The 19,655-nt window shown below is 41.7% G+C and overlaps 1 protein-coding gene across 1 annotated transcript in view; it reads right to left on the reverse strand.

Annotated features, from left to right (window-relative positions):
* The window catches only part of TNPO3 (transportin 3), a 322,931-nt gene that overhangs the window by 96,204 nt on the left and 207,072 nt on the right, over positions 1 to 19,655 (reverse strand). The window lies entirely within an intron of this gene.

Consider the following 19,655-nt stretch of genomic DNA (forward strand, 5'->3'; position numbering starts at 1 on the left):
TCCCTATCATCCTGTATATTGGTTTGTTTCTGAATTGTTATTGTCAAAAGATTTTAACTACCAATATCACAATGAAAACAGTGTTACTGTACACAGTTGATATAATTTCTGACCAAAGGAAAGAATCTTGATATTTTGGTTGCCTAATTCATCCATTCGTTAAAAATTTAGTAAGACCACCTTGGTCTCTGCCCTCATGGAGTTTACAGACCAAATGCAAAGAAAGACAACTCAGTACAGTTGAAAGGGTCTATGAATATCCACAAGCAAAAGAATGATATTGGACCTACCTTGCACCATATACCAAAACTAAAAAAGAACCTAAATGTAAGAGCTAAAACTATGAAACTCTTAAAACTCTTAAAAGAGTGTATCTTCATGACCTTGGATTAGACAATGGTGTCTTAGATACGGCACCAAAAGCACAATTAACAAAAGGGAAAATAGATAGTCCGATTTATCTATTTCAGTTTATCAGTTTAGTTAATCAAAACTAAAAACTTTTCTGTGTCAAAGAACACTATTAAGAAAGTGAAATGACAACCCACAAAATGAGAGAAAATGTTTGCAAATCAAATATCTGATAAGGGATCAGTATCCAGAACATATAAAGAACTCATAATTCAACAATGAAAAGACAAGATTGGGGTTGGTCACTTGAAAGACTATATGTGTGAATAGAGAGTTGCAACTTTGGACCAGATTAAGTGCAATCACTTAACACTGATACAATCATCTGTGCCTAGTAATGAAACCCTGATCAAAACTCTGGACATTGAAGCTCAGTAGAGCTTTCTGGTTAATGAACAGGTTAATATGCCAGATGGGTGATAGTAACCTGACTCCACCAAGAGAGGGCATGGGAGTTCTGTCTTCTTCCCAGACCTCCTGCTATGTATAGCCTTTTAAATACATCTTTATTTATATGTGTAGCACTTAACTGAGTTCTGTGAGTTGTTCTAGCAGATTATCAAACCTGTGGGGGTAGTGGGAACCCCTGAATTTGTAGCCAGTTGGTCAGTAGTGCAGGTGGCCCGGGGACCCCTGAAGTAAGGCTGACGTTTGAAGTGAAGGCAGTCTTGAGGGGGACTGAGCCCTTAAGCCTGTGGAGTCTGATACTAACTCCAGGTAGTGTCAGAATTGACTTGGCCTTCACCCCGCTGCTGTAGAAACAGAACAGGTAAGATGTTCACGAAGTCTGTAATTTAGTTTAACAGACATAAGCCCTGTCCTCCCCAAAATAGATGAAACAAATATGTTAACAATTATTAAATGTAGGAGACAGGTAATTGTGGTCACAATACCATTCTCTCTACTTCTCTGTTTGAAATTTTCCAAATTAAAAAAAAGTCAAAACTGGAAAAAAATTATGTCAATTTTTATTTATGACATGAAAAGATGTCAGAAAATATTATTGGGAAAAGAAACAGGTTATGACTCAGCATGTGAAAATGTTCATTGACATGAAATTATATCTATGTTTCTATATAGGTAGAGAGGTGTCTGGAAGGATTTTCAACAAAATGTTAACAGAGGTTATCGCCAGGGATGGGATTTTGAGTGGTTTCTACTTTCTTTTTTGTCTGTGTTTCTTCATAACATTAATCACCCCTTGACATATTCCATATTTTTATTATTTTTTGGCTACTCTCTCCATTAACATGTAGTCTCTAGGTCACTGTCATATCCCCAGTGCTTTGAATGGTGCCTGACATAGGGCAGGGACACAATAAATATTTGTTAAATGCATTAATAAAGCTTCTATGATTTGAATTTTTCTTTCTAATGATTATTTTCACTTTTAAAACAACACAGGTGTTTTTTTCCAAACAGTGACACTATAAACTTGAAGTCATAGTTGTCAGGAGCCAGTGTTGACTGAATCTTAGTGGCTGTTTGCCAAAAGGCTGTACAGCACAGACCCCTCCTGGCCCAACTTCAATCCATAGGGCACATATTCTATACCAAATTCCTCCAGCTGCACAACCTGAGACGGCCATAAACCCAGCACTGGACGAACCTCTTTCCTTCATTTAAACCCACATTCAGGGCTCACGTGCTGAGGATATCACCTGCCTTTGTCTGGTTCTTCAGCTCAGAACTGCCCTCAGTCGTGGCCAGCTTTTCCCCCAGTTTCACTTGCAAAGCAAATTCAAACTGATGAGAGGGGCTGGGAGAGAAGGATGGTGAATAGAGATCATGAATTTCTATGGAATATGGAGAGCACAAATGAACTGTCCACAGTCAAAAGGAGCCTTTAAAGTTTAAAGACGGATGTCCTGAGGGACAGTTCTGATAAACAGGGATGGGAAAACAGAATAGGTTTGAATTTTTCTGAACGTTAACAAAGTGAAATTCATTTCAGAAAAATAAAAAAAAATACTGTACAGAGAACCCAAGGGCAATGGTAGAGCAAAAACATACACAGTTCAGTCAAGGTCCAAGCTGCCCCGATTCCTTCTCCTTGATTCCTCACAAAGTCTTCCTTCACTCGTTGAACTCTTCTCTTTGGAAGCCAGACACAGAGGAGGGGAAAAGTAGCTTTCTCCCAACAAGCTTAATTTCTATAAGTCATATTATATCCATAGGTTTTTGACTTTTAGTGCAGTTTTACTTCAGGGTATTAACCAATACATTGGAGCTGGTATGATATGGGTCAAACTGTAACCCACCCAGGCTGACAGATTACACTTCCCTCACAAATGCAGAAGACTCCATTTGGCTGTAGGGAGAAAAAAAATAACTCTCTCTTGTACGGCATGGTGGAAAGTGGGCTATCCTAAAAATTAGACCCCCTGGTGCCAGTCCCAGCACCACCACTTTATGGCCATATGACTCTAGCCAAGTAACTACCTTCATAAGCTGGAAAAAGGGGCATGATACCTGCCCATCCAACACACAAGGAGGACCAAGTAAGATCACGTGAAAGTGCTTTGGAACTGGCTCCTTGTAAACCACTGTGAAGTAATTACCGTTGTACAAAAATATGGAGTCAAACTGTCACTTCTGGTCTTATTGAGATCCTTAGAAATCTCCAGTTTTTACCCCCAAACCAACAGGCTTTTCAAATACGCGAGGAACGGTAGCTTAATGAGCTACCCAGGCTGTAAACAAGCCAAAGGCTTGGCTACTCCACCAGCCAAGCACCAGTAAACACTGTCACACCTGCCACAGTGCCTGCATCTCCCCGATTCCTGGGGTCAAAGTGTTTACCAGCTAGCTGGCTCTTGCTTCTGGAAGAATTCAGATATTTACATCCACCTTCCCTCCCACTCTACTCTTAGTAGGCACTGAGCACGCACCTGCTCTGGCTCCATGCTGCTGGATCCAGACTCCAGGACCTCCTTCCGTGAACAAACCCAACGCCCTCCTCATTGTCCTCCAGCCTTCTAGATCTCTCTACAGCCTCAGACAGCTCAACTTCCCTGTTCCCCCTGTGCCCCAACACTTCATCTCCCAAGACTTCAACTTCCACAGCTCAGCCCTCCCTGATGTCACTTTGATTCTCAATGGTGCCTATCAACCCAGCTGCATATTAAACTCACCTGGGCGGAGGGAGGGGAAACTTCCTTGGTGGTCCAGTGGGTAAGACTCAGTGCTTCCAATGCAGTGGGCCCGGGTTTGATCCCTGGTCGGGGAACTAGATCCCTTAAGAAGTCTGCATGCCGCAAAAAATACCCCACATGCTGAAACGAATATCCTACACAGCCACCCCAAAAAAGGAAAAAAGAAAAAAAATCACCTGGGGTGGTGATGCCTGGGTACCTCTCTAGACCAGTTAAATCAGAAATCCTGGGGCTAGGTCTGGGGCTCCAATCTTGGTACCTTAAAGCTCCAGGTGATTCTAATGTGCAGCTAGGTTGCTGGTCATGCCGTCATTTTGTCACGGAAGGGTTTCTCAACAGGAGAGCTACTGGCATTTGGGGCAGGACGATTCTTCCTTGTGCAAGTCTGACTCAAGCATTGTGGAGTGTCGGTAGCATACCCCCGTCATGGCGACAACCAAAAATGCACCAACATCTCTAAATGCCCTCACTTGAGAATCTTACAAGCTCCTTCTCTTCCTTTTGTGCCCACCCCCAAGTGAAAGCCCCTCCCTCCCAGCCCCACCCTTCAATTCTCAGGTGACCAGTTGTTCTAGTTTGCTCAGGACCCAGGGTTTTCCCAGGACATGAGGCTTTCAGTGCTAAAACTAGGAAAGTCCCAGGCAAACGACAATGGTTAGTCATCCTAGATTTTCTTCTCTTGCCTCCCATGAGGGATACCCATTGTTTTTTCTGCTTCCCTCACCTCTTTTCTGGGAACTGGCCCTTCCCGATCCCAACCTTCCTCCATTCAAAGGTTACACTGGGAACAGCCTTGAAGAGGTTGCTTACACAAACTGGGCCCCCTGAGTTCCTCCCCCAGAATTTGCAATTGGAAGTGGATGCTAGTCACAATTCGGCTAGTGCTCCAAAAGAGATTTAAATTCGGGAATGGTTGGTGGCCATTTCCTATCATGAAGACTGCTGTGAGGTGTGGGAGAGGATGGGCAGTGCAGAAAATCCGTCTGTAACAACAGAAGATACATGTGCCCTGAAAGAAACACATACACAGGTGAGGTAGAAGCTTCCTGGCTTCTACACAGTGCTCAAGTGATTCTCAAACTTGAGCCTGCATCAGCATCCCTCATGTAGAGGCGTCCTTAAAACGCTGTTTTCTGGGTCCTGCCCCCAGAGCATGTAATTTGGTAGGTCTGCATGTGGCCCAAGGATCTGCTTTTCTAAGGCACTCCCGGGTGGTGTTGATGCTGTAAATTATGGATTATGTGAGGACCCCTCCTCTGGGCCAGAGTTCCAGGGCCTCTGAGGGCCCAGCAGGTTCAGCCCCACCCTAGGGTTACATGAGCCTGTGTCTTTCTAATAAATCCCCCCCCTTTTTTTCTTAAACAGCTTTATGGAGATATAATTCATATAGGGTATAATTCACCCACTTAAAGTGTCCAATTCAATGATTTTTAGGAGATTCACAAATATGTACAGCTACCACCAATTTTAGAACAATTTTCATCACCTCAAAAGAAACCCCATCTCCTTTAGCTATCACTCCTCTCCCCATGCCCTTCTCTCCCCACCCTTGCTCTAAGCAGCCACTAACCTATGTTCTCTACATAACGATTTTGCTGTTGTGCACATCTCATATGAATGGAATTATATATTATGTAGCCTTTTTTGACTGGCTTCTTTCACTTGGCATGATGTTTTCAAGATTTATCTACGCTATAGTATGGATCAATACTTCATTCCTATTCAGACGCTTTGCTCATTTTAAATTGGGTTATCTTTTTTATTATTGAGTTATAACAGTGTTTTATATGTACTGGATACAAGTCTCTTATCCAATATGATTTGTACATATTTTCTCCCATTCTGTAGGTTGTCTTTTCACTTTCTCGATGGTGGGAGCTGAATGTTTGTGCTCCCGTTGAAATTCATATGTTGAAACTGTAATGCCCAATTTGATGGTATTAGGATATGGGGCCATTGGGAGGTGCTTAGGTCATGAGAGTGGAGCCCTCATGAATGGAATTATGCTCTTATAAAAGAGACCCCACGGAGCTCCGTAGCCCCTTGTGCCATGTGAGGACACAATGAGAAGTCTGCAACCCAGAGGAGGGTCCTCTCCCAGCTATGCTGGTACGATGATCTCAGATTGCCAGCCTCAAGAACAGTGAGAAACAAATTTCTGTTGTTTATACCTGCTCAGTCTGTGGTATTTTGTTATAGCAGCTCGAATGGACTAAGACAGTGTCCTCTGAGGCACAAAATTTGTAAATGTCGATAAAGTCCAATTTATCTATTTGTTGTTTTTGCTCCTCATGCTTTTGGTGTCATTTCTAGGAATCCTTTGCCAAATCCAAGGTCATGAAGGTTTACCCCATGTTCTCTTCAAAGAGTTTTATAGTTTTATATCGTATATCCTGTATGATCAGGCCACCCAAGATGGCTGTTCTCTTGCTCTCTGAACATCCCCTGCTCGACCAGTCCCTGCCTCACCTACACCCTGCTTACACGACTGACCCTCCCTCTTAATCATAGAGCCTAATCAGTAAATGCCTATGTACTTGCTCCTGGCCCCAGCTAGTGATTGTTCTAATCTTTAGATCAGAAATATCGCCACTATGTTAGTTGATCAAAGCAGCGGTGAGGGGCGCGCCCCTCGGCTGGTTGCCCTGGCAACTGATGAGCCAACCTGACATCAATTCCCCCTAAAACTAGTAATCTCTGTCTTCCCCTGGTAGTGAAGATCACTGCCATGTCCCGCCTGCCATCTGCTGGGCATGGTGGGGTGTCACTCCAGGACCTTGCTTCAGACATGTTAGCTCCCTGCTCCATTAAACCCCTGATGTCTCTTGTCACTGACTCCTGGCTCTTTCTTCTTCAGTCTTGAAGCTGCAAGACAGGGCTTGCAGCACTGCGGGGTGCAGCCCAACACATCCATTGTGAGTTAATTTTTGTATGTGTGTGCGAACTTCATGCTTTTGCATGTGAATATATAGTTTTTCCAGCACCATTTGTTGAAAAGACGATTCTTTCTCCATTAAGTGGTCTTGGCACTCTTGTTGAAAATCCGTTGCCCATAGATGTATGGGTTTATTTCTGGACTGTCAATTCTATTCCTTGGATCTATATGTCTGTCCTTGTGCCAGTACCACACTGTGTTGATCACCATTGCCTTATTTTATCTCATTCCATTTTAGTTTGTTATTTATTTATCTTTTGGCCATGCTGTATGGCTTGTGGGATCTTAGCTCCCTGACCAGGCATTGCACTTGCACCCTCAGCAGTGAAAGTACACAGTCCTAGCCACTGGACAACCAGGGAATTCCCACCATTGCCTTATTTTAAATTTTGAAATTGGGAAGTGTGAGTTCTCCTACTTTCTTCTTTTTTAAGATAATTGTGGCTATTCTGGGTACCTTAAAATTCAATATAAATTTTAGAATCAGCTTGTCAATTTCTACAAAGAACTCAGCTGGGACACTATAGAGATTACACTGATTCAGTAGATCAGTTTGAGGAGTATTGCCATCTTAACAATGTTGTCTTCCAATCCATGAACATAGGATGTTCTTCTAATTAGTTAGATCTTTAATTTCTTTCAACAGTGTTTGTAGTTTTCAGAGTATAAGTTTTGCACTTCTTTTGTTAAGTTTATTCCTATTTTTATAAATAAAATTGTTTTTTAATTTTATCTTTGGATTGTACACGGTAAGTATATAGAAATACAATTGATTTTGTATATCGATCTTGTATCCTGCAAACTTGCTCAATTCATTTATTAGTTCTAAAAGTTTTTTAGTGTATTTTTTAGGACTTTCTATATACAAGATCATATCATCTGCAGATAGAGATACTTTTACTTCTTCCTTCCCAATTGGGATGCTTTTATTTCTTTGTCTGGCATCTATGCCAATGTAACGAATAAATGGTAGGGATCTAAAAGAGCCCATTTCTCACCTGGATGAAAGAAAGGAAAGACTCAGCACTAAATCTATGTATTAATTAGGAAAACCCAAAAGAGTTTAGTTTTGGAGGACGGAGGGAACAAAAAGTGCCCACTGAACTGAGAAGTTATCCTGAGACCAAAAAATGATGCACGTAGCTCCATATAATCAATGAATCAGTTTCTCATACGGTAACTTACTCACAGGGTGGGATTGGCCAGTTAACGATCCAGAAGCAGTCACAGCTGCACTCTGCACCGCCAAGATGCCATTGGGACAATTTCATAATTAACCTAGGGTTAGGGGGTATACAGTTGGAAACAAGAAGTGCGTTCCTAAGCCAAGATTTATGAATAGGTAACTAGTCTCTTCGGTGCTGGGAATATAGCAGTGAAGGTTTGCATCACTGTTTGGGGACGAATAGAGCATAAAGGCCACCTAGACCTAACGGTCATTAAACTATATCTACTACTACAAAGCCCTTGATGACAGAGAAGAGCTTACTATACAGGTCAGCCCTAGGTAGAGTCAGTGGAAGAATAGGAGGAATTGAATGGGCCCAAGATGGCATCAGTTATGTTAACAGCCATACAGTTTAGAGATGGGTACATAAACAGTACGTGATTCCTTCAAACTTTCTGTTACAATTTAATTCAAAGTTCTTCTGGGGACACAGTATTAATGCAAGTACTGAATTTACATTCCTGATCCTGATGAAAGCCTTTTTAAATCCACTTGTCTTGAAATAGTACTTTACAAACTTTCCACTAAAGATGCCCTAAAGGGAGAGAAGAGGAAAAATATGAGGAGCAATCCTATACAGCTTATGATAACATGAAATAACTTTGAAGTGTTACGTTTTATCTTAGAAATTCATGCAGTTTTTATTTTCTATTCCAAGATAAAGTCAGTTCATTTTAACATTAAAATAATGTTTTTTTTCCAAGATAAGAAAGGAAGCCTTTACCATACGATCCAACAATGCCATTTCGGGGTATATAATTTAAAAACCCCTGAAAGCAGGAAGCTGAAAACTTATTTGTGCACTCACGTTCATAGCAGCACTATTCATAACAACCAAGGAATGGAAGCAATCCAAATGTCCATTAACAGATGATTGGGTAAACAAAATGTGGTGTAGACATACAATAGAATATTATACAGTCTTAAAGAAGAATGAAATTGACACATGATACAACATGGATGAATTCTGAGGACATAAGCTAAGTGAATTAAGCCAGCCACAAAAGATAAATACTGTATGATTCCACTTATATGAGTATCTAGGGTAGTCAAATTCATAAAAACAGAAAGTAGAATGGTGGTTGCCAGGAGCTGGGCAGAATGGGGAATTGTTTAATGGACACAGAGATTGGCTGCACAACAGTGTAAATATAATTAATAGTACTGATCTGTAACTTAAAAATGGTTAAGATGGTAAATTTTATGTCGTGCATTTGTTACCACAATTAAAAAAATAATTTAGAAATTTTTTAAAGTTTTAAAAGAAGGCCTTATAATTTGGTCAGAGGAAGCCAATTAGTATTGAGATTCAGCTAGAACTAAGTACACTGCCTTGGTTTAATTTACGGAACTATTTATATGGTCACCTTTTCATTATCCTGTAGGGACCTCTCTGCTCAGAGAATCATCCTAGTCCCCAGGCCAACAATAAACAGGGACTGAGACAAAGGAATAGACTGTATGACTCTCAGTGTGTTTCTGTCATGCCATGGGAGCCTTTCTGGGTCATCACCTATTGTCTTCCAGGATTTAGAATGCATTCTAGAATATCACTCAGCATAGGTGAAGGATTAAGCTTTATTAGGTAAAGGGAAGCCTTACAAGGCTGGGTCAACAAACAAAGAGAAAGCAGGGGTCCCCCAAGGAGAGGTGTGCTAGGGTCAGTGTGCTCTGCTGAATCCACAGAATAAGTCTGTGTTCTGCTCTCTGTTCTACCTGTTCTCATAGTGCTGATGAATCAAGGAGTGAGTTACCAAATTTCTGACCAAAAAAGATGATTGGAAAAAACAGATTTTGGAGTACACCACTCCCTTCCCCAGGTTCACATAACAAATGTTCAAAGGCTTAGAGCTCATTTCAATTCCATGCGATAATCTTGCCCCGTGCTACCTATGTGTATCCCCTTAATAACAGGTTCACCATGCCCTCAATGTCTATAGGTACCATGGAGGGAAATACACAACAAAGAAAAATCACCAATCAGAATTTCTAACAAGAGAAGGGCCAGCAGCAATAGACCCTTCCACAAAGAGAAAACCATGATGAAGCTACTTCCCAAACATCCTGAAAATTCTTTCTACCCAGAAATAGCGGCCCACCAAATTTTTGGCAAATCTCCATCCTTATTCCAAGAATAAATAATAGCAAAGCCTTACCTATGCTTACCACGTGCCAGGGACTGATCTAAGCATCTTACATACATTAATTCATTTAATCATCACACCAACCCTATGAGGTGAGCACTCAATTTATGCCCATTTTATATAGGGGGAAACTAAGGCATAAAAAATTAATGAACTTGCTTATGGTCAGGATAGAAAAACCAGGATTGGAACCCAAGCAGTCTGTCTCAGAGTCTGTGCTTTTAACCACCACGTTAAACAGAACTGAGACCCTGGGCTAAATTCTGAGAGGGCCTTAAGCATGCATTGTCCTGGGACCTGGGAAGCCTTAGGGAGAGAAGCACCAATAAATGTGACAGGAAATAGGGTGTGTCCAGGAATAGAGCCAGGTGGGATGGGAGATGTTGCAGAACATTGGTGAGGATAGAAGAGCAAAATAAATCGGGGGGAGTACAGTTGGGAGGGAGCTTTTCAGGGTGAAAAAATAGTAACATGACAAACATGAAGCCACAGAGGATTGTAAAGTCCCTTGGACTCTTTTAAAATAGCTTTATTGAGGTTAACTGACATTCAATAAACTGCACATTTAAAGTGTGTAATTTGATAAGTTTTATGTATACACCCATGAAACCATCACCACAGTCAAGATAATGAAAATAGACATTACCCCCAAAAGTTTCTTTGTGCCCTTTTGTAGACCCTCCCTCCCTGCACCTCCCCCCAAACTCTCCCTCTGCTTGTCTATGATCTGTTTTCTGTAACTATAGATTATTTCACATTTTCTAGAATTTTACATAGTCTTTTTTGTCTGGTTTCTTTCACTTGGTGTAATATTTTTTTTTTCCGTGCTGCACAACTTGTGGGACTTTAGGCCCTCGACAGTGAAAGCACAAGAGTCCTAACAACTGGACTGCCAAGGAATTCCCTTGGTGTAATTATTTGGAGATTATTTGGAGATTCATCTGTGTTGTTGGGTGTATTAATAATTTATTCCTCTGATAAGGGACTTATATCTACACTATGTAAAGAACGCTTACAACTCAACAATAAAAGACAAACAATCCAATTTTGCAAATGAGTAAATGATCTCAATAGACATTTCTCCAAAGAAGATACACAAATGTACATGGAAAGATGCTTACCATCATTAGTCATCAGGGAAATGCAAATCAAAACGACAATGAGGGGCTTCCCTGGTGGCGCAGTGGTTGAGAGTCCGCCTGCCGATGCAGGGGACACGGGTTCGTGCCCCGGTCCGGGAAGATCCCACATGCCGCGGAGCGGCTGGTCCCGTGAGCCATGTCCACTGGGCCTGCACGTCCGGAGCCTGTGCTCCCCAACGGGAGAGGCCACAACAGTGAGAGGCCCGCGTACCGCAAAAAAAAAAAAAAAAAAAAAAAAAAAAAACGACAATGAGATACCACTTCACACCCACTAGGATGGCTATAGTTAAAAAGTCAGATAATAGCAAGTATTGGTGAGTATGTAGAAAAATCATAACTCGCATACACTGCTTATAGGAATGTAAAATGGTACAACCACATTGGAAAACAGTCTGGCCGTTCGTCAAAAAGTTAAACAGAGAGTTACCATTTGACCCAACAATTCCAATCCTACATTTATTCCCAAAAGAAATGAAAACATACATGTGTGTAACTTGTACACAAATGTTTATAGCAGCATTATTCATAACAGTCAATATGTGGAGACAACCCAAATGCCCATCATGTGATGAATGAATAAATCGAATGTGACATATTCATGCAATGGAATATTGTTTAGCCATAAAAAGAAATGAGCGACTTCCCTGGTGGTGCAGTGGTTAAGAATCCGCCTGCCAATGCAGGGGACACGGGTTCGAGCCCTGTTCCAGGAAGATCCCACATACCGCGGAGCAACTAATTCCATGAGCCACAAGTACTGAAGCCCGCGCACCTAGAGCCCACGCTCCTCAACAAGAGAAGCCACCGCAATAAGAAGCCCGCGCACCACAACTAAGAGTAGTCCCCGCTCGCCACAACTAGAGAAAGCCCAGGTGCAGAAACGGAGACCCAACACAGCCAAATAAATAAATAAATAAAAATTAAAAAAAAAAGTGAGGTACTGATACACGCTACAGCATGGCTGAACCTTGACAACATTATGCTAAGAGAAAGAAGCCAGCCACACACACACAGACAAACACATATTGCATGATTCCTTTTTTTTTTTTTTTGCGAAACGCGGGCCTCTCACTGTTGTGGCCTCTCCCGTTGGGGAGCACAGGCTCCGGACGTGCAGGCCCAGTGGCCATGGCTCACGGGCCCAGCCGCTCCACGGCATGTGGGATCTTCCCGGACCGGGGCACGAACCCGTGTCCCCTGCATCGGCAGGCGGACTCTCAACCACTGCGCCACCAGGGAAGCCCCATGATTCCATTTTTTAATGAAATGTTCTGAATTGGCAAATGTATAGAGACAGAAAGTAGATTAGTGGTTGCCTAGGGCTGGGGGCAAAAGTTGGGGGGAAAATTGAAGGTGTGCAAGTTTTCTTTCTTTTTTTGTTACTCTTTTTTTTTAAATTTACTTATTTACTTATTTTGGCCGCACCGGGTCTTAGTTGCAGCATACTTCGTTGCGGCATGCATGCAGGATCTAGTTCCCCGATGAGGGATCGAACCTGGGCCCGCTGCATTGGGAGAGCAGAGTCTTACCCACTGGACCACCAGGGAGGTGCCCAGGTTTTCTTTGTGGGGTGTTGAAATGTTCTCAAATTGATTGTGGTGATGGTTTGCACAGCTCTGTCAGTATACCAAAAACCTTTGCCTTGTATACTTTAAACGGGTGAATTTTATGGTATGTAAATTATATCTCTCTAAAGCTGTTACAAAAAATATTTTGTTACTTTTACTGATGAGTAGCATTACATTATATAAATATACTGCAGTTTTCTAGTCAGTTTACCTGTTGATAGACATTTGGGTTGTTTACAATATTTGGCTATTAAAAATAAGGCTGCTGGGAGCTCAATAGTAAGAAAACAAACAACCCAATCAAAAAATGGGCAGAAGACCTAAATAGACATTTCTGCAAAGAAGACATACAGATGGCCAAGAGGCACATGGAAAGCTGCTCAACATCACTAATTATTAGAGAAATGCAAACCAAAACTACAATGAGGTATCACCTCACATCGGTTAGAATGGGCATCATCAGAAAATCTAGAAACAACAAATGCTGAAGAGGGTGTGGAGAAACGGGAAGCCTCTTGCACTGTTGGTGGGAATGCAAATTGATACAGCCACTATGGAGAACAGTATGCAGGTTCCTTAAAAAACTAAAAATAGAATAAGCATATGACCCAGCAATCCCACTACTGGGCATATACCCAAAGAAAACCATAATTCAAAAAGACACATGCACCCCAATGTTCATTGCAGCACTATTTACAATAGCCAGGTCATGGAAGCAGCCTAAATGCCCATCGACAGATGAATGGATAAAGAAGATGTGGTACATATATACAATGGAGTATTACTCAGCCATAAAAAGGAATGAAACTGGGTCATTTGCAGAGACGTGGATGGACCTAGAGACTGTCATACAGAGTGAAGTAAGTCAGAAAGAGAAAAACAAATATCGTATATTAACATATATATGTGGAATCTAGAAAAATGGAACAGATGAACTGGTTTGCAAGGCAGAAATAGAGACACAGATGTAGAGAACAAACGTATGGACACCAAAGGGAGAAAGCCGCAGGGGGTGGAGGGATGAACTGGGAGATTGGGATTGACATGTATACACTCATATGTATAAAATAGATAACTAATAAGAACCTGCTGTATATAAAAAAAAAAGAAATGTGGCTAGGACAACAGTGGAATTTATATTTTAATTTTATTTAAACATTAATTTTAAAATATGACACATTTAAATGTTTGGAAAATATTTAAGTATGTTTGGAAAAAATCAAGTAAATGAGTCAAATAATTTGATTATAAATATTATGAAATCTAAATACAGATACAGTCTTTCCAATCAATATTTAAAATGTGTGCAGTAAGTGTAAAATTCACAATAGATTTTACAATCTTATTAGGAAAAAGGTAAAATATCTCATTATTAATATATTAATTAATTTTAAAATGACTATAATTTTATACATTACATTTAAAAATATATTATTATAAGTAATTTCACCTGTTCCTTTTTACTGGTTAAAGGGAAAATTGGAAACTTTCAAATTACATATGTGACATTTTATTTTCATCAGAGAGCTAATTTAAGCTATTATTTAGATATTAAAGAGCAGATTTGACAAATCCCCCTATTCTGTAGGTCCATGAATATAATTCTTAATGTTATTGACTTATGATGCTTTACATTAAAACAGAATAGAGTTTCTGGAAAAAATAAAATAAAATAAAGCTGCTGGGCACTTCTCTCGTGGTCCAGTGGTAAAAGAATCCACCTTCCAATGCAGGGGATGCAGATTCAATCCCTGGTCAGGGAACCAAGATCCCACATGCCTTGGGGTAATTAAGCCCAGGCACCACAACTACTGAGCCCGCTCGCCCTGAAGACTGCATGCCACAACTAGAGAGAAGCCCGAGTGCTGCAACGGAGACCCGATGCAGCCAAAAAAAATAATAAATTAAATAAATAAATATTTAAGAAAATAAAGCCGCTATAAGGAACTTCCCTGATGGTCCAGTGGTTAAGACTACAAGTTTCCACTGCAGCAGAAACTACGATCCCACATGCCACAATCCCTGGTGGGGGAACTAAGATGCTGCATGGCACGTGACATGGACCAAAATAATAATAATACTAAAAATAAAGCTGCTATGAACATTGAAACATAAGTTTTTGTGTGGACACATGCTCTCTTTTCTTTTAGTTTAATATGCAGCAGTGAAATGGCTAGATCATGTGGTAGATGTATTTAACTTTTTAAGAAACTACCAAACTGCTTTCTATAGTGCTTGTACCATTTCACACTCTCACCAACAATTTATGAGAGTTCCAGTTCCTTGACATCCTTGTCAACTCTTGGTATGATCAGTCTTTTTAATCAGGCATTCTATACAATAATGGGTATGTAGCAATATCTCTTTGTGATTATTATTATTTTTTTTTTTTTTTGCGGTACACAGGCCTCTCACTGTTGTGGCCTTTCCCGTTGCGGAGCACAGGCTCCAGAAGCGCAGGCTCAACGGCCATGGCTCATGAGCCCAGCCGCTCTGCGGCATGTGGGATCCTCCCGGACCGGGGCACGAACCCATGTCCCCTGCATCGGCAGGCAGACTCTCAACCACTGTGCCTCCAGGGAAGCCCTCTCTTTGTGATTTTAATTTGCATTTCCTTAATGACTAACGATGTTGCGCATCTTTTCATGTGCTTATTTGCCATCCATATATCTTCTTGGAAATGTTTGTTCAAATTTTTGCTCACTTAAAAAAAATTGAGTTGTGTGTTCTTATTATTGAGTTTTCAAAACTCTTTATATATTTGAGACATGAGTCCTTTAACAGATATGTGTTTTGCAAATATTTTTTCCCAGTCTGTGGCTTGTTTTTTCATTCTTCTCACAGTGTCTTTTCAAGAACAGAAGTTTTAAATTTTGATGAAGTCCAATTTATCAAAATTTTCTTTTATTGATTGTGCTTTTAGTGTCATATCTATGAAATATTTGTCTAATCAAAGATCACAAAGATTTTCTCACAAGTTTTCTACTAGTAGCTTTATAGTTTTAGATTTTGCCTTTAGGTCTATGAGCTATTATGACTTAATTTTGTATATGGTATGAGGTATAGGTTGAAGTTCATTGTCCAGCATCATTCATTGAAACAAACGTCCCTTCTCCATTGAATTGTCTTGTCTTTGGATATTTTTCAAAAATAAACTCTCTCTCTCTCTCTCTCTCTCTCTCTCTCTCTCTCTATATATATATATATATATATATATATATATATATATGACAGTGTATATATATATGTGTGTGTGTGTGTGTACGTAAATTCTCTATACATTGTTTGATAAGAAGTCTTAAAATTCAGTAATGTTACAATGTCTTCCAACTTTGTTATTCTCTTTCAAAGTTGTTTTGGCTATTCTAGGTCTTTTGCGTTTTCATGTGAATTTTAAACAGCTTGCCAACTTCTACAATTTTTTTTTCTGTAGAGCAGAGACAGAAATATGGCATATTAATGAAAAACCCAGGGCTCTGTGGTCAGTCTGCCTAGGTTCAAGACCCAGATTTACCTCTTCTTAGCTGCTTGACTTTACGCAAGTTTCCTAACTTCTCTGTAACTCCACTTCTCATTCATAAAGCTGAAATAATGTAGCGATAAAAAAAGAAGTCAGGGTTTTTTTTCCCCCTCCCCTGAGAACAAGAAAAATAAAGGGAACAGTGAACAGGCTAGAGAAGAAACATAACCTGGCCTGAAAGAGTTAATCACTCCTAGTTTTATTTTAACTCTCACTAATCTGTTGTGTCTGTAACTAGGTTTGTACTTCACACAGCTAACCTCACTCCCTGACACTATGTAAATTACTTTCTGCACCTATCACCCCTGACTCTGTGTGAGTTACATCCTGTGCCTATCACTCCTTAACCTATTGCATCCCAGCACCATACATTCCCTACGCCCCCTTGTAACAGATCATCCCCTGTAGCTTTTGCATTTCAGAAAGAAGGTCACCAGCCGATAAACCAGACAAACGGACCCAATTACCAGGCTGCCGGACCCCAATTACGGGGCCGCCTGAAGCCAGCTATGACTGTTTTGAAATAATGCAAGGGAAAAAAAGAACGCAAGACCTTCACTACTTTGATCCTTATCATATACCTCGGACTGCGAGCCCCACATATAAAATCTTGTCCGTTTCCCCAAGAAGTGGGGCACAGTTCTTCAGGCACTAGCCTGCTGTGTCTTCCCTTCTGCCTGGCAGAAAAATAAAGCCATATCTCTCTTCCTCCAAAATCTCTGTCTCCGTATTTCTGTTCGGCATCGGTGCACAGGGAAGCCAATATTTCGGCAACTATACTAATATTAACAATCTCATGGGGTTGTGATGGGACTTAAGTGAAACACGGCATATACTGCTGAAAGACTGAAAATACTGACAGACAATGGCCAGACCTTATATGATAACTGAACCCTGACCCGCAGCAACCAGTCTAGGAAACCAAACCACAACCTCTGCAGGGATTGGCCCAGATCAGTCAGGACTTGACCAAGTCAATGACTGCCAACTTCTCTAATTTTTGCCCTGGCTTCCAACTCAGGACCAAGCAGAGACAGCCAAATTTGCTCCCCAAACCAATCACATAGGACAACCCATATCTAGTCAGCCCACCTCCAGCTTTCCCAGGCCAACAACCTCCTATCAGGGTTTCACTGATTTTTTTTTTTTTCTTTTTTTTCTTTTTTTGCTGTACTCGGCCTCTCACTGCTGTGGCCTCTCCCGTTGCGGAGCACAGGCTCCGGACGCGCAGGCTCAGCGGCCATGGCTCACGGGCCCAGCCGCTCCGCAGCATGTGGGATCCTCCCGGACTGGGGCACGAACCCATGTCCCCTGCATCGGCAGGCGGGCTCTCAACCACCAGGGATGAAGGCTTCCCTTTTTTACTATAAAGCTTTTCCACTCCCCTGCCTGCCTTTGAATCTGCCAAATACACACGATGGTGGCTGACTCCCTAGCTACAGCAAAGCTGTGAGTAAATAGCTTCTGTTTCTTCTCATTTGGGTGATCTTTATTTCCACAGTGCTTAACACTGTGTTTGTGGAGTTTAATGAGTGCCCAATAAATTTCATACAGAGCAGCAGAATTGTTTTGTCAAACGAAATTTTACACAGAATCCCAACATATAAAACAGATAAAAGTGGCATTAAATAGTTTTATTTAAGCCAGTTAGTACTAGCAGTGGGACTTTTTTTTTTTTTTTTAAATTTTTTGGCCGCATCGGGTCTTTGTTGCTGCGCGCGGGTTTTCTCTAGTTGCAGTGAGCGGGGGCTACTCTTCGTTGCGGTGCGCGGGCTTCTCGGTGGTGGCTTCTCTTGTTGCGGAGCGCGGGATCCAGGCGCACAGTCTTCAGTAGTTGTGGCGCCCAGGCTCCAGAGCGCAGGGTCAGTAGTTGTGATGCGTGGGCTTAGCTGCATGGCATGTGGGATCTTCCCAGACCAGGGATCAAACCCGTGTCCCCTACATTGGCAGGCGGATTCTGTTGAGTGGTTGCACTGCGCCACCAAGGAAGTCCCTAACAGTGGGACTTTTGTGGTGATCTCAGTAATATTAAATGGGAATAAAGGATACAATTGCTAACATGATTGTTTTTCAACATCTTTATTGGAGTACAATTGCTCTACAATGGTGCATTAGCTTCTGCTGTATAACAAGGTGAATCAGCCACACGTATACACATATCCCCATATCCCCTCCCTCTTGCGTCTCCCTCGCGCCCTCCCCATCCCACCCCTCTATGTGGTCACAAAGCAACGAGCTGATCTCCCTGTGCTATGCGGCTGCTTCCCACCAGCCATCCATTCTACATTTGGTAGTGTATATATGTCCATGCCACTCTCTCACCTTGTCCCAGCTTACCCTTCCCCCTCCCAGGGTCCTCAAGTCCACTCTCCACGTGTGTGTCTTTATTCTTGTCCTGCCCCTAAGTTCTTCAGAACCACTTTTTTTTTTGACATGATATTTTAAAAAATCCTGATTCACACTATAAGAAGTCGCCAATGATAACAGGTTTTTGTTTTTGTTTTTTTCTTTTAAGCAGGTTACCTTACAATCAAATATTTGTTGAACCCCCATGGAACCTCTTCAAAACTCTAGAGCTCTCAGAAAAATGGAGCAAAGGCTACTAGTGTGAGGTCAGGGTTCAGGGTCTTAATTTAAGTTGTAGGGATGATGCAAACCAGCTGGGTAACCTTGGGCAAGTCCCTTGACCTTTGTCTGAGTTTTGTTTCTTCCTCTGCAAATTGAGGAGAGGGAACAAAATAAGAACTTCTCAAAATTTAGTGTCCACCACCACCTGCGTGTAGTGGAGGGGGCACCGGTGCATGTGTCTGTTTTAAAAATGCAGGTTTCTGGCCCAACCAGTGGTTCTAACTCAGTAAATCTCGCGTAGGGTCATATCTAATTTTTAACAAGCACCTAGCTGATTTTGATGCTGGCGATCCTTGTGCATAATTTGAGAATCACATGAGTAAATGATCATTTAGGCTCCTTTCGGCTCTGGTGTACGTAATTTAGGTGGAGTTGGAGAGAAGTCACAGGGCTGGAGCGTTGGGGAGGGTAAAATCGCTCAACAGGGAAAATGTTGATGGGGAGTCTTTTGTATCAATATTCCGCTTTTGAAAGCCCCCACGAATCTAGTCCAGAGAGACTTGCGTTCTGCGAGGAGTTCTTGCAAAGGCTATTCTCTTCTCCACTAGCCGGCATCAAAAAGCACTCCTGAACTTCCCAGTCCCATGCCCTGCGTTTGAATACACCAGAGATGATGACATACGACGTGCAAAATGCTTCCTTGCCCTCCAACTCCACAATTTCCCCACGACTCGATTGGGGTAGCACGGGACAAAGGAGGATTTGCCCAGTTTGTGGTCTTGTCCTCAAAACCGGATTAAACCCAGGCCACTCCCTCAGCGCTCACGGTAAAATCCTCTTAATTCTGCAGTTGAGACCCCAGCTCAGTGTAGCAATACCGCCCTCTCGCGGCGGAGAATGGGACTCCACCTGGCGAGGTGAACAAAGGCCAGGGTCGGATACAGCCCCCAAAGACTCAAAGTTCACCTGGATCCGAGGGAGGGG

This window comes from Mesoplodon mirus (genome assembly GCF_964341445.2).
Source record: "Mesoplodon mirus genome assembly, chromosome: 9".
NCBI lineage: Eukaryota > Metazoa > Chordata > Mammalia > Artiodactyla > Ziphiidae > Mesoplodon > Mesoplodon mirus.